The 16,032-nt window shown below is 39.8% G+C and overlaps 1 long non-coding RNA gene across 4 annotated transcripts in view; it reads left to right on the top strand.

The window, feature by feature from the left end:
* The first annotated feature begins 278 nt into the window (after positions 1-278).
* Positions 279-16,032, top strand: part of LOC139312589 (uncharacterized) — a 68,854-nt gene continuing 53,100 nt past the window's right edge. For all 4 annotated transcript variants that reach the window (XR_011600011.1, XR_011600013.1, XR_011600010.1 and 1 more), the window contains exons 1-2: positions 279-356; positions 7,320-7,470. This is a non-coding gene — a long non-coding RNA (uncharacterized lncRNA). The remainder of the gene's footprint in view (positions 357-7,319; positions 7,471-16,032) is intronic.

Raw genomic sequence — 16,032 nt, 5'->3', positions numbered from 1 at the left:
ACTCCAAAATTGTGAAGAGCAACCAGAGACCTTAACCTGCGCTGACTGAGTGGAGGTATTAATGAGTTTCTAAAAACATTCCCAATGGGATTTGCAGCTTTCCAGAGCTGTGCTCAACTGTGTTTTCAGAATTAGTACATATGCCTGGAGGGATCATCCTTTCCCACAGCACGTGTGAAATGGAATGTGCAGCCTTGGCCTTGAGCCGGTCTTCCTGTAACAAGAGAATGACCAGGAATCTTGGCGTTGGGTAAGAAAAAAAAAAAAGTAAACCTGGAGCCATATCCTCCAAAGCTAAATGTCGCATCCCTACACACTTCTATTACAATTCATCCAGACTCTGCACCACAAAAATGGTAAGTTAGATTTTTTTTTGTCCTTATCAATTTATTTCGCCTGCTATGATAGTGGTGCTGAGTTAAATTAAAGTCTTTAGAAAGGCCAGAAGATGGTGAGAAAGTGGATTTTTGGAGGGGTCACAAAATTGGGTTGGTTAATTCAGGTGGTCTCTTATTTTCAGCAGCATGGCCAATACAAAGAGAATTAAATGGGCTTAATCAGAGGCACAGTAATGTTGTACATTCCATAACTACTTATTATAGAAGCAAACCTTGAGTAGAACAATTATTACCTATTATGAGTACATCCATGAGTCTGGATATAAATTAAGTACAGTAGGAGATGTGTACCATGATGGTAGCTTTGGGGTTTCAAACCATCTCCTATTTTCCAATTATGATATCGATTCCTGAAGGAAATTGATTTAAAAGCAGCAACAGTAATTTGGACCTTGTAAAGTCAAAGGTAAAGTCTGAGAAAAGGAACTATAGAGGTGTCATCTCAAATAGTTCACCAGAACTTAAACGGTTAATGGACTTATTTCATTTTCTTTAGATGTATATTACATGCCTTCTTTAGTCCCGTCCCCCCCAATCAAAACTGTTAAGTAGAGTAAAAGGCCCAAAGTTGCCCAGGAATTCTCCATGTCTGAGAGTAGACTTGAATCTGGGTCTCCCCAATCTTAACCACTACACCAGCCTGGGATCTGTCTTCCTGGGGTCCAAGATTTGGGCACAAGGTTTCCAAAGGACAGGATGAAATTTAGGTCTGCTTACTCCTTGTACATCAAAACAGCTGAAGGGTTTCTGTTACACAGCTGGTGAGTAATATGACAAGGCTGAAAAGTTCATGACAGAAGAGGGAGAGGAGAAAAGAGTTTAAGGGAGAGCAAAAAGGCATATAGGGATTTAAACACATATATATAAAATATACTAATCTAACAATTCTTTTTGCCTTATTTATTTAAAACATTTATATAGCTGCCCATCTTTTGGACAACTCTACTTCCTCCCTATTTATTATACATTTACACATACGTTGGGGAAAATACATGTCATCATCTAAGTAGATTGATTTGGTTTTTAATACTCTTTCCTTTAAATGTTTTTCTTTCCTTCCTTTCTTTCTTCCTTCTCTCCTTCCTTCCTTCATTCCTGGAAACTATCTGAATCCAAATCACTCTGGGCAGGTCAGAGCCCAAATTTCTAGATATATTTCTTTGCAATATCTAGATACCACTATTCAAATTGATTATACATGACAACCAGCTGTTATTTCCAGGTTCTTGAGGACATTATCTTGAGGAGAATGACAGTTGTTTCTTTTTCCCATCAGTATTTTTTTCTTACCTCCTTTGAGAAAACACACCAATGTAATTTGAGATAACAAATAAATGATGTGAGGTGGAGAGGCATCTTTTAATTCTGTTATTAAAACAGGATGGACTGGATCAGTGGTGGGTTTCAAAATATTTTACTACCAGTTCTGTGGGTGTGGCTTGGTGGGCGTGGCTTGGTGCACGTGGCAGGGGAAGGATATTGTAAAATCCCCATTTCCTCCCGATCAGCTGGGACTCAGGAGGCAGAGAATAGATGGGGGCAGGGCCAGTCAGAGGTAGTATTTACCGATTCTCCGAACTACTCAAAATTTCCACTACCGGTTCTCCAGAACTGGTCAGAACCTGCTGAAACCCACCTCTGGACTGGATTACAGCTGGTGATCTAAAAGGCCTCTTCTAACTTCAGAATTCCGGTTCCCAAGCTTGTACAATTTAAGATATCAAGTCAATATTCAAAATTTACAGTACAATTTAGCTGTTTTACAAAACTGGTATTTGTATATTATTTCTGAGAATATCAGTTGTTAATTTGGAAGAAAAGATACTTTTCTTAGCCAGGATAGCCAGGAGTGATAAATTGTAGGGACCAATAAATAATAACAGTAATAGCAATTCCCAGCCTACAAGATTCAAATACATATAATGACTTTTTTTCCCCAAACTTTGTCTGTAGGGTTAAGATAATTTTTCAATGGCCTTTTTCCAGGGCATCTACAGGATTTTTCAAGCCAAATACAGACTTGATTATTTGATGTAGTGATAAAATAATTACATCAGTGTTGAAAAAAAAAACAGACATCAGGAAATAAATCATATCACTACAAATCAATATAGAATCTCTGAAAATCTTCTAAAAACAAAACAATAAAGCACAGCAGTTAAGGCTACAAACATACATAGAAGATAGACTACCCATTTTTTTTTTAATTTGATTTATATGCCGCCCTTCTCCGGAGACTCAGGGCGGCTTACAATACGTTAAGCAATAGCCTTCATACTTTTGTATATTTATACAAAGTCAGCTTATTGCCCCCACAAACTGGATCCTCATTTCACCTACATTAGAAAGGATGGAAGGCTGAGTCAACCTTGAGCCTTGGAGAGATTCGAACCAGCAGTAAATTGCAGGCAGCTGTGTTAATAACAGGGTGCGTAGACCACTGTACTATCAAGGCTCTAATTTAAATAATAGTGAGATCTCCCCTGCAAATCTTAAGGTATAGGCAACCTAGTATAGTAAGAAACATTGATATTTTAAATTGTAGCCATTTAGACATTTAAAGGTAGGCTAGTAGTACGATTTAGAATAGAGCCCAATAGGAAATAATCAACCATTACAGCTCCTTAGAATCAGTACTATTGAATGACATCTAGGTGCATCCATCATTATTTTAGCACCTTATTTGATACTAACTAAAACTTCCAAATCATACCCAAGAACAGCTGCATACATAACACATTATGCTACTGAAATTCAGATGCTACTGGAAGATGAACCACAATGGACAAAACATCTCTCTCTGACAGTGAGAAATAGCCCTTGCTTTCCATCAGTCAAAGCTGATAAAAGGCATCTCAAGCAACCAAGCACAGGGATTAAAAAGTACTCCCAATGTATGCAATTGCTTATACAAAACATAAGTGCCGGCTGAATTATTGGACAAAGGGCCATCTTACCAGGATTCCAGTTCACTGGCTCTAATCCAACCAATTACTGAGTTCAGAACAGATTCAGCAGCTACAAAGTCTCACTTGATTTAGATCAGGGGTGTCAAACTCAAGGTCCATGGGCTGGATCTGGCCTGTGGGGTGTTTAGATCTGGCCCATGGCGCTACCCTGGGAACAGTGAAAGACCAGTCTGCAGTGTCTCCGCCAGCGAAAACAGAGCTCCATTTTCGTCTGCGAAGGCCTCCTGAAACCCTCTGCCAGCAAAAACAGAGCTCAGAAGGGCCACGTGTGCCCCCCCCAAGCTCCTTTTTGCTGGCAGAGCACTCGGGCCACCACAGGCGACCCTGACACGAGTGACATCGAGCTGACCATTCCCACTCTGGCCATGCCCCCCCCAAGGTCAATCACAACCCTGATGCGGCCCTCAATGAAATTGAGTTTGACACCCCTGATTTAGAGGATACGAGGAAATAACATAGGGTGCAATCGGCACATTGATAGCACCTCACTTCCGATTCTCCAGTGACTTCATCAATTTATTATTGATGTTGAAAAGCACGGGTGATGATATGAAGGATGCCATAGCATATATGCTACATACTGAATCATAATCAAGCACTTAAATGTACTGTATAACCCTTACACCAAATTTGCAGGGCTAGTTTAGCAAAAGCTCGTAGAAGTTTACAGAAAGTCAACAAGATTGCTCTCATCCTATCTCTTCCCTAACCAAGGTCATCCATCAAGAGGACTAATGTAGTTCCTATATCAGAATTGGATTTAACATGAACCATTGAAGGAAGCAGTTGTAAGGCCCCTCCTCAAGAAGCCTTTCCTGGATCCAGCAGAATTAAAGAACTTTTGTCCAGTCTCCAACCTACCCTTTGGGGAAAGGTTGTAGAGAAAGTGGTGGCACTTCAGCTCCTGCGGTCATTAGAGGAAACAGATTATCTGGACCCTTTTCAGTCTGTCTTCAGGCCTGGCTACAGCATGGAAACTGCTTTGGTCACACTCATAGATGATCTCTGGTGAGCCCGAGAAGGGGGTCATTCCTCCATCTTGGTGCTACTTGACCTCTCAGCGGCTTTCGATACCATTGACCCTGGTATCCTTCTGGGACGACTAAGGGAGTTGGGAGTGGGAGGCACCGTGTTACGGTGGTTCTCCTCCTATCTCTCTGGTCGGTCACAGTCGGTGTTGATAGGAGGACAGAGGTCGACCCCTAGGCCCCTCATTTGCAGAGTGCCTCAGGGCTTGGTCCTCTCTCCCCTCCTATTTAACATCTACATGAAGCCACTGGGTAAGATCATCGATGATGCGGGGTGAGATATATCAGCAGTACACTGATGACACCCAGCTGTATATCTCTACCCCACGTCAATTCAGTGTTGCAGTGGATGTGATGTGCCGGTGCCTGGAGGCTGTGAGGATCTGGATGGGAGTCAACAGGCTCAGACTTAACCCAGACAAGACCAAGTGGCTGTGGGTACTGCCTCCTAAAGACTATGTTGATTGATCATCCTTGGTTCTGGGGGGGAGACATTGTCCCCCTCAGAACGGGCTCGCAATTTGGGTGTCCTCCTACACTCACAGGTAAGATTATAGCAACATCTGACAGCTGTGGCTAGGGGACCTTTGCACAAGTTCGCCTGGTGCACCAATTGCGACCCTACTTGGATCGGGAGGCTCTCCTCACAGTCACTCATGCCCTTGTTACCTCATAGTTAGATTATTGCAATGCGCTCTATATGGGGCTATCCTTGAAAAGTGTTCGGAGACTACAGTTGGTCCAGAATGCAGCCGCGCGAGCTATCGTGGGTGCACCTAGATACACCCACATTACACCAATTCTCCGCAAGCTACACTGGCTCCCTATTGGTCTCCGGGCACAATTCAAGGTGTTGGTTATTACCTTTAAAGCCCTACATGGCTCAGGGCCAGGTTATCTTCAAAGCTGCCTTCTACCACATAGCTCCCAGAGTCTGGTAAGTTCCCACAGAGTTGGTCTCCTCCGGGTCCCGTCAGCTAAACAATGCCGGCTGGTGAGCCCACGTGGGAGGGCCTTCTCTGTGGCTGCCCCAGCTCTCTGGAACCAGTTACCTCCTGAGGTCTGGACCATCCCACCCTATTGGCCTTCCGAAAAGCGGTGAAGACTTGGCTTTTCCAGCAGGCCTGGGGCCGTTGATCTCGCTGTTGTGATCTTGTGAGATCCGGCCATGAATGGTGTGAATGGGTTTTAATGTTTTAATTTTTAAATGTTTTTATAATGGTTTTTTTTTAAATGCATTGTAAGCCGCCCTGAGTCTCCGGAGAAGGGCGGCATATAAATTGAATTAATAAATAATAAACTGAAAACAGTCTAGCCATCAGTACTTATTGCATGAATTTCTCAAGGATTTTTTTTTTCTCCTGTAAACTTCCAGGAGAAAACTTTTTGCCCAATAGAACTGTGGATTCCACATGAGACAAGACTCTGATAAATACAACTGAATGTCCTTCTTCCCCTGCAGATATCATTTAAGTGGTTCTAGTAAAAGCCAGGGTCTATTCAGAGCACTCCAAACTTCCTGATACTTGAATAGAACTTCTGTTTCTTCCAATTTATGGTAATCCAGGAAGGCACCTTTAACTTTAATTTAAATTGACTCTAAACACTTAATTTCTACACCAGATGTGTCAAACTGGCGGCCTGCAGGCCGGATGCGTCACATGCACCCCAGCTCCGCAAAGGGAAAAAAAAGTCACGATACGTCACATGATGGCAATGTGACGCAGCAAGTTTGACACCCACGTTCTACCCCATGAAAATGTAGCAGTCACTGTTCTACCAGTCAGATATAGATCTTAATTACCTCGATCCCATTTTTCACTATGTTGATATCATTCCTTGAGGGCTTCCAATTTCTTGATATGCTTCCTGCAGGACAGGCCATGTTCACTTCTAAGATCTCACAGCTGCTCATGATTATCCTCAAAGGCCCAAAGCACTTTCATCTTCTTAATCACACTTACCCTGCAGTTGTTCTTCCCTATTTTTCCCTGTACTAAGATGATATATCCTGCAAAGTATTTCCGGCCCTTTTATATCTTCATATTGAATTATTTCATTTCTCCCAAGCATGCAGGATACTAATTTTTCCTGTGTTTGTATTAAGTCTTGTACATTCTCTGTTGCCCTTAGGAGTGGGATTTAAAAGTTGTGCTAAATATATATTTAAAAAACTGTACTGGGTTGAATTTTTAAACACAGTACTCTCAGATACATTTACAGCACAATTAAATATGCAAAAGTGGGTAACCTGCATGTGGTTGCTGTGAAATGTTGCTTTTTTATACCTTATCTCAATTTAGCAAAGTCTGAACATTAGATACATCTTCATGATAAATGATAAATCATGGTGGGAAATCAGTACAATATTCCATTGCATTTTAGCACTTCAAATGAAGATTCTAATTATCTTTCAGACTCCTATTTGTGTTTTTTATATAAGTCTTATTAGACTAGATATTAATACTATTTAAATCTGGATTCTTTTCAGACAAGGAGAATGTGTCATCTTCATTGTGAAAGAAGGAAAAGTGTGTCAGGCTGTGAATATTGGGGGCAGTGGAGAGTGACGGAGAAGAAAATTATATAATTGCATGTCTGCATGCCTCAAAACTTGAGTTCTAGCTCTTAAACAAATTCAGTCACCAGCGTAGAACATACAATAATAGGGTATGATGACTCCAACCACCTGCTCAAGCAGAAAACCCTATACCATTTCAGACAAATGTCTGTCCAGTCTCTTTTTGGTACCCAAAGCTTCCAGAGGAAAGCCCTTCCACTAATTAATTGTTCTCTTTTTTTTTTTAATTAAATTTTATTAACATAAACAAACGTAAAACACAAATACATGTAAACACTTATACATTAACAAAAAGTCAATCGACTAACTTCTAGAAAACCTAATTAATTGTTCTCACTTTCAGGAAATTGCCCTTTAATTCAGTGGTGGGTTGCCCCCGGTTCGGACCGGTTCTATAGAACTTGTAGTAAAACTGGCGGGAGGCTCGGCCCACTGACCCTGACATCATCAGAAGCAATCTGCGCATGCGATCCTGTTGCAAACCGGTAGTAAAGGTAAGTAGAACTACGCCTGCTTTAATTCTAGGTTGGATCTCTTTTTTATGATCTTCCACCAGTGGTGAAATTCAATTTTTTTTACTACTGGTTCTGTGGGCATCGTTTGGTGGGTGAGGTGTGGCTTGGTGGGTGTGGCAGGGGAAGGATACTGCAAAATTTTTTTAATTTTTAAATTGATTTTAAATTGGAAATGGTTTTAATTCGGCCAAAACATTTAATTATTTTAAATAGTTTTTTTTTAGATTCACCATGTTTGTATATATGTCTTGTTTTTACCTTGGCTGTGCACCGCCCTGAGTCCTATTTTGGAGAAGGGCGGTATAAAAATTTAATTAAATAAATAAATAAATAAATAAAATCTCCATTCCCATCTCACTCCAGGGGAAGGATACTGCAAAATCCCCATTCCCTCCCCACTCCTGGGGGAAGGATATTGCAAATTCTCCATTCTCACCCCACTCTGGGGCCAGCCAGAGGTGGCATTTGCCAGTCCTCCGAACTACTCAAAATTTCCGCTACTGGTTCTCCGAACTATTCAAAATTTCCGCTCCCAGTTCTCCAGAACCTGTCAGAACATGCTGGATTTCACCTGTCTTCCACCCATTACATCTTGTCCTGCCCACAGGTGCTCTGGAGAATATTGCTCCCTTCTTCTCTATGACTGCCCCTCAAATATTAAAAGACTGCTATGATATCATCCCTAATCCCTCTGATTGTTAGACTAGACCAGTTCCCTCGTACTTTAGCCTCCAGACTCCTTGTCATCTTTCTTTTCCCCATAGCCCAGCATATAATTTCCCATCAGTATCACGAACACAAACTCAGGAACCATGCCTTGTAAATCTGGGTTTAATTTTCTCTTAATGCCTTTTTTAAATGGCTTCCAGCCCTCTCTCAGTCTGCTTCAATGGGTTTGTAAATTCCCACCAATTTGCTCTGGCTTTGACAAACATCAGCCTACTTCCATAATTGAAATAGCCAGGTGAGTGGAAGAGTAAAAATGTGCACTAAAGTTGTCACTATAGTTGTCTCTAGCAAGGCATCTTTGTCAAGTTGTGCTCCAACCCAAGAAAGAGCCCATAAAAATGGATAAAGTGAGATTCTTATATCATGTTTTGATTTCTTCAATATTTTTATGTTTTCAGTCCCACAAACTTATTCTTACTCCTCAAAATATTCTGTGATTTATAGGTTTTTGGGTCATGAAAATAAATCACTATTCTTAATGTAATGTAATGATGATATTTAGGAAATAATTGAAAATTGTTTTTCAATTATTTGAAATTAATAAATAATTGAAAAAATTGTTTTTCAATTAATAAATAGTTTTTTTGTGAAGAATTATGTAGATCTTTGCCTGACTCTGGAAGAGTCAACATTATTTTCATATCAACCTTTTCTTCCACAGTTATTTCATTATTTTGCAGAGTAGGATATCAGCAACTCTGGAATACAATGTTTTAGAGTTGAGTTGAGTTTAGTTTAGTTTATAGATCTGTTTGCTTTTATTTCAGAGAATATGTGTTGTGAATTGTACATGGCATTGTTTCCCAGAAAGGATCAGTAAAATAAATGGACTATTCTATGATGGAAAGTGCAGTCCTTCCTGAAGTGGGTTTTTTTTTTGCTCTCTAAAAAAATAGAAGGGCATCCAAACCTATATAAGGTATACTGTACAGTACACCATCTTAAGAAACAGTTTGCTACTTCCACTTGCTCCATAAGGTAATCTGTAAATAGTTTTTGCACGGGAAACTAAAACTCATATTACCCTTTTCTTTCAACACTTTCTTTTGCCGTTACAAGAGTAGACCTGGTCCCAGGACAATTTTGGGTGCATCACATTGACTGCATCTATTTTTAAGACTTCACCCAGTAATGTTCCTTTATGGACATTACTTTAGGGACCCATGTTTTTTGGGAGATCAGTTACCTTTGCATCAGCACTTACCAGCTGGCAGACAGGCTGAGTACAGAAATAGGGTGTCAATGCCAAGTGGCTCCTATCCTCCATGTATGGCAATGAAATTTATTTTCCATCTACCCTCATTAAAGTTCCACTTGACCCTGTTAATCCATCTATCCCAGGCACAACAGTTTGAGCTGACCACAATGATGTCCGATGGAAAGATACTTTCAGCTATGAAACAATCACATTTTCTATTCACACTGCTTCTCTCCAAAGTAGAATTACATGCCAAGGAATTTTAGAGATTAAAATTATCAGAGCATCCCCAAAGATCATATATCTATCACCCCTTCCTCCCAGATGGCTGTTGTAACACGATTCATTATTTACAGACTCCCTTCAGTTCAAAGCATATATAGTATTATTATTTTTTTGCCATTTCACGAGCGTTACTGTTGCTTAACCAATTAAGACATTTCCCTTTTCTCTCATGTTCATAGCAGTAAATAGAGCCAAAGGATCCTTTTAACTCTTTATAGTATATATCATTATTTTAGTACTTCATTCTTCCTTCAAGGATCTTAAAGCAGACATTGGTCAGCTACATCTTGGAAGCTGGCTGGCTGAAAGGGGAGTTGTCCCTAGATCACCCCACAAACTTCATGGTTGAGTGAGAAGGTGAATCCAAATCTCCTCCGCCTGAATTAAGTACTCTAAACAGTGCCATTTTACCACCTGTTTAACTAAACAGCATAATTTTACTGGGATCACCATATTCAGTAAAATATACTGCTCAAAAAAATAAAGGGAACACAAGCAGAAGACATCCGAGATCTGAATGAATGAAATAGCCTTATTAAATACTTTGTTCTTTACATCCAGTAGTTTATACACTGCTCAAAGAACTAAAGGGAACACAAAACTACTGTATGTAATGAACAAAGTATTTAATAAGGCTATTTCATTCATTCAGATCTCGGATGTCTTCTGCTTGTGTTCCCTTTATTTTTTTGAGCAGTGTATTTTAAGTGGCAATGTATAAGAACCTTTTAATTGGGCCGTAGTGTTTTGATTTTTTTGAACTAAAAATATAAATAAATATTAACTTATTTTATATTTTTAGTTTATATCCTTTATGATTGTAAACTGCCCAGAGTTATCCTGAGGTAAGATGGGTGGGTATGATTTTTATAAATAAATAAATAAATAAATAAATAAATAAATAAATAAATAAATAAATAAATAAATAAATAAATAAATAAATAAATGTTCCTATTGAAGGCAGAGAAACGTGCCTTACCTAGAGCAGGGAGCAACAACTATAGTCACGTACTGTACATCATTCTTATTTCTTGTATCAATTACTGTAATTTGTTTTATTGTACATGGGCCTGTTCTTGAAGACCATCAGGAAACTTCAACTGATACAAAATGCAGTCGTCCCTATGATTTACGGGTTAGCTTCTTTACTGCCATGCAGAAGCAACACTGATTATCAGTTTGTTTCCACTGCAATTCAAAATGCTGATCATTATATATAAAATTGTATGTGGCTCAGGATTTTGTCACCTACAAGATTCCCTGACATAAACTCTAGCCGTCCAAATAGAGAGTGCCTGCTGATGGTTTCCAGCTATAGAAGTACAGGGCGCTTGGAACATTAGTTTTGGGTTTATTATTATTATTGCCCATTTTGGCATTGTTTCTTAAAGTTTAATAAAATAAACATATCCTTTGTTTTTATTTCTGCCACTGCCACTGAGAATATTTATATTAAAGAAATGGGAAAAAATGTATTTTTCTTTTTTATCCTTTATAGTTTTTAGTTTGTTAAAAATTTCTTCAATAAAATGTTATAAAAAAAAGAGATTTATCCTGAAAGACACCACCACAATTTTTAAAAAAATAAATATAGCTCATATTTCCTCATCACAGGATGATTTTGTCAAATGACTACTTCAATATATACTGTATTTAGCCTGAGAAAACTATAGTATCAGCACAGGACATAATAGGGTAGCTTAGGCTCTTTGCCACACCTCATGTTGATGAGATCAATTGAACCCCAGTGATGGGTAAGAAAGAATCTCAACTAGATGGGGCACTAGCAGAGGCTGGGCTGCTACCGGTTTGGACCAGTTCGCCCAAACCAGTTGTTCCGATTCTGCACAGTTCGGAGAACTGGCAAATCGGACCACTGGCTGGCCCCGCTCCCGCCCATTTTTTGGGCCATATTCAGGCCATTTTGGGGGGCCATTTTCCTGGCCAAAATTGGCCCAAAAATGGCCTGAAAATCAGCCCAAAAATGGTCTGAAAACCGCCAAAAAAACAGGCTGTTTTCAGACTGTTTTCCTGGCCAAAATTGGCCTGAAAATTGACCTGAAAATCGGCCTGAAAATGGCCTGAAAAACAGCCTGGTTTTTGGCCGTTTTTCAGGCCGTTTTCAGGCCAAAAATGGCCCAAAAAACCTGCCTGAAAATGGCCCAATAAATGGTCTGAAAACAGCCTGAAAAAGCTGGCTCCAAGAGGAAGAGAAGCTGGGTAAGGCAGACCCAGACGTGTCCCGGGTCCCCTTATCCCAGAAGCAGCAATCTCACACTCTTCCCCTCTCTGCTACTAGCCCCCTTCTTTGCACAGGATTGCCCATCAATGGAGAGGGAGAAGGGGGTGGAGTTTCTGTGTGCTCCCATTTCTGTGTGGCACTCTCCCCTCAATGCTAGCGTCTGCCGCTGCCCCCTTCTCCCTCTCCGTCTCTACTGCTGGGTGATCCTGTGAGAAGAAGGGGGCTAGCAGAGAGGGGAGAGTGCAAGATTGTTGCATCTGGGATGAGGGGACCCAGGAAGCATCTGGGTCCAGTTTACCTAGCTTTTCTTCCTCTCTTAGCCAGCTTTCCCAGTCTAGCTTGATGCAGTCTCTCTCTCTCTCTCTCTCTCTCTCTCTCTCTCTCTCTCTCTCTCTCTCTCTCCCACACACACACACACACACACACACACACACACACAGGTTGGATTTTTCTTTCCTCCTGCCCACCACTGGAGACCCCTGGATTCCCTCCCCAACCCTGCCTGTACCATACCGGTACCACCCACGCAAATGATGTAGAGTTGGCCACGTCCAGTCAGTCACATGGAAAAAACCCCCAGCCACACACACCCAGCCAGTCATTAGGGCAGAGAACCAGTTGTTAAAAAAATTTGGAGCCCACCACTGGGCAGTAGGCCCCAAAGGAGAAGGAATAGGAGCAGGATATCTTTTTTTCTCCTCACCACTGAAAGTTATGTACTAATCTACCGGGATACTATTCTGGATTTTCACAGTTGCTGAGAAGGAATACTTTATTGTTCTGAGATTACTATTGAAATACAAACTATTATTAGACTTCTTAGCTGGTCAGTAAAAGAAAAATGCAGGGTAGATATGTTTGTGGAAGTTTACACAAACACTTGCTGTTATTCAAAACAAATGAATAATACTTATTAAATAAATATTTATTAAATAAATAAATATTTAATAAATAACAATAAATAACATCTGGCTGACTGTGTGATTAACCATAATAAATAATACATATAATCAATAAATAATAATGAAATAATAGTTTTAAAAACTATTAATAAATAAATAATATGAGAGCCAGTTTGGTCTAGTGGCTAAGGCATCAGGTAGAAAGAGGGAGATCATGAGTTCAAGGCCTGTATTAGCCATGAATACCAGGTGGGTGACTTTGGGCCAATCACTCTCTCTCAGCCCAATCCACTTCATAGTGTTGTGGTTGTGGAGAAAATAGGAGGAGGAAGTTGTGTTTGATATGTTTGTTGCCTTGAGTTATTTGTAAAACTAAGGCAAAAAAATTAATAAATATATACATACACAAATACATGAATAAAAAAATATAATCCAAAACTGAGAAAATGCCAAGAAATTGAAGTTACTCTATGAGTTTTTAATGCAAAGCATTATATAAAAATTGAAATATATCTGGCTAATATCTAAATTTTTAGAATGTTTTGTTTTTATGTTGAAAAAGCAAGAATTTAATGTTCAACGGTTGAAGAAAGATGGTGATGAGAGGTTTGACAAAAACTCTCACAGAAAAACATAAGACGGACATCTCATGGACTGGATGTCCCTCTAGTGGTAAAAAGCAGGTAGCTGTACAGTTATTTAAAAATACAGTCTCTGTGGTTTAAATAAGTGGTGGAGCTTGTTCATTTATTAATGTTTATTGATTAATATAGCATATAATGTGCACAGAAATTATTTTGATGGATCATTTATTCTCTTTCCATTGGCTTCAGCTTCTTTGGTAATTATTTGTATTTTAAAAAATCAGATTCTTCAAAACGAAAGCAAATCAATTTAGGATTGTCTTGATATTCTAACCTTCTTAGATTTTAATATGCTTGTGAATGGGGAACCGTACCCAATGTAGTAAAGATGGCATATGAAGTTCATTTTCTCCATACTCAACTATGTATTAATGCAGCCCTTTGAGAACCTGGCCGTGGAAGTGGTGGGCAAGTGCATGCCTGAAGCTGCATTTGTGAAAGTGGCACGTGTGAGAAACCATCCCCTCTTCTCCCCCACTGCCACCACCATCACCAGTCCACTGAGCCAGAAAGGTTAGAGACCACTGTATTAAAGGGTATGTGTGTGTCAGGCACGGACAACCAGATCCACATGTGAAAAGTTCAATTAGCTATTTTATTGCTCAAGCCTATATACAGGAATCTTCTCATTCTGTTGGTTTGGACTTGGTAAGACGCGGTGGCTCAGTCGCTAAGACGCTGAGGTTGTCAACTAGAAAGGTTGGCAGTTCGGCAGTTTCAATCCCTAGTGCCGCATAACAGAGTGAGCTCCAGTTACTTGTCCCAGCTTCTGCCAACCTAGCATGCTTTGAAAGCATGTAAAAAATACAAGTAGAAAAATAGAGAACACCTTGGTGGGAAGGTAACAGCGTTCCGTGCGCCTTCGGTGTTTAGTCATTCTGGCCACATGACCATGGAATTGTCATCAGACAGTCCTGGCTCTTTGGCTTAGAAACAGAGTGCTAGCACTGCCCCCTAGAGTCAGGAACGACTAGCACATATTTGCGAGGGGAACTTTTACCTTTACCTTAAGACTAGATAAGGTTCAAAAGCATTGGGGGTGGAGGGGTCAGACTTTGCTCTGTTGTGCCCATGTAGGGATTCCAGACTAATTTCCCATTTTACTCCTCCCTCTGGCTCAGTCTATTTCCAACAGTATGTTGGAAACAGTATTTTTAATGTAATGTGAGAATAGAAAAATAATCAAGTGATAAGCAAAAGTCAATGTCATTGCTAAATTTATGTTTTTTTGCTCTTGATCAGTAAACGACAGTAGGTAAACTAAATGGGCATTATAGTTTAGGTATTATTTCAGTAATATCTACTTTCATGGAGAGGTTTGGGGGCATATATCCCTGCTAAACATTTTCATTTGTATAGAGTAAGGAAGATTATTTTGATGTGGATATATAGGAGCAGTTACCTAGGCAAGAAGAACTGAAGCATTTTTTTAAGATTAGAATGTCCAGAAGTGACTTGGGCAGATGCCTGCCTAATTCACTCAACAATAAGAAAGAGAAGAAGGTGTAACAAATTACCTTTGCAAGGTTCTGTTATTATAATCAATATGAACATAATCAAATGAAATTAATTTCCTGGTCTGGTCTACTGGTTACTCACATAACCCAAACAAATAATCTATTCTGCATGGGCCAATAGTCCTTGGGAGTGGAGGAGTTCTAATAATTATATCTTTCCAGCCTTGATGCATTATAGTCACAATAAGATATGACCCAATATTTCAGACCTTAATTTTTCCTTGAAGATATGTTGGTACAAGCATAGCACACTGGGTGATTGAAATGAATAGAATTCACTGAAAATCCAAAAAGCTTCTAAAGGAGTAAAATCTAAAACACATGTTGTTTCCATTCTTTGCTGAGGAAGAGAAGGCTGCAAGGGGCAGGCAATTTTTCAATGGGTGCTTATCCATTCTGGCCACTTTGGGAACAATTTTAACAGCCTCTCTTCCCTTATACATCTCTTTCCAATAGAGATCCACCTGTCTTTCATCTTTTTGGAATTAGCTATCATTTCCTTCTGATTTGAAGCTGAAAAGGCCTGTTGCATTCTTCAAGGAATCATGTTCACTAGTTTCTTGGTAGGGCAGATGTGCAGATAAGATTACATATTGATGAAGAGGAATGCAAAAACTTTGGTGCTGCTGGGTAGTTATTGCAACATAACCATTTGGGCCTGGATTGGTGGCAAGGGCAAATTCTACTCCCTTGTATGGTCTGCTTCCAAAAAGCTGAGTCAGCCTTCCATCCTTCCGAGGTCAATAAAATGAGGTCCCAGATTGTTGGGGACAATATGCTGACTCTGTAAACCGCTTAGAGAGGGCTGAAAACACTGGGAAGCGGTATATAAGTGCTATTGTTATTGCTTGGCTTCAGTCTTTTTTCCTTCTTTTGGTCAGCCCTCTTGGCACCATCATTTTTGCTCCAGTTTGGACAGTGCTTTCTAATACTTAACTTGGATGCTCACAGCTACCACTGTATTAAGACAAATGAGTAAAGGATCAGGGCATGAGAAAAGGTAGAGAAGTGACAAGGCAAATGG

This window comes from Pituophis catenifer, unplaced genomic scaffold, assembly GCF_029215685.1.
Source record: "Pituophis catenifer annectens isolate HBS135680 unplaced genomic scaffold, rPitCat1.0.hap2 SCAF_2, whole genome shotgun sequence".
Lineage (NCBI taxonomy): Eukaryota > Metazoa > Chordata > Lepidosauria > Squamata > Colubridae > Pituophis > Pituophis catenifer.
Note: the sequence above shows the minus strand (reverse complement) of the source record. Positions and strands in the feature narration are given on the sequence as shown.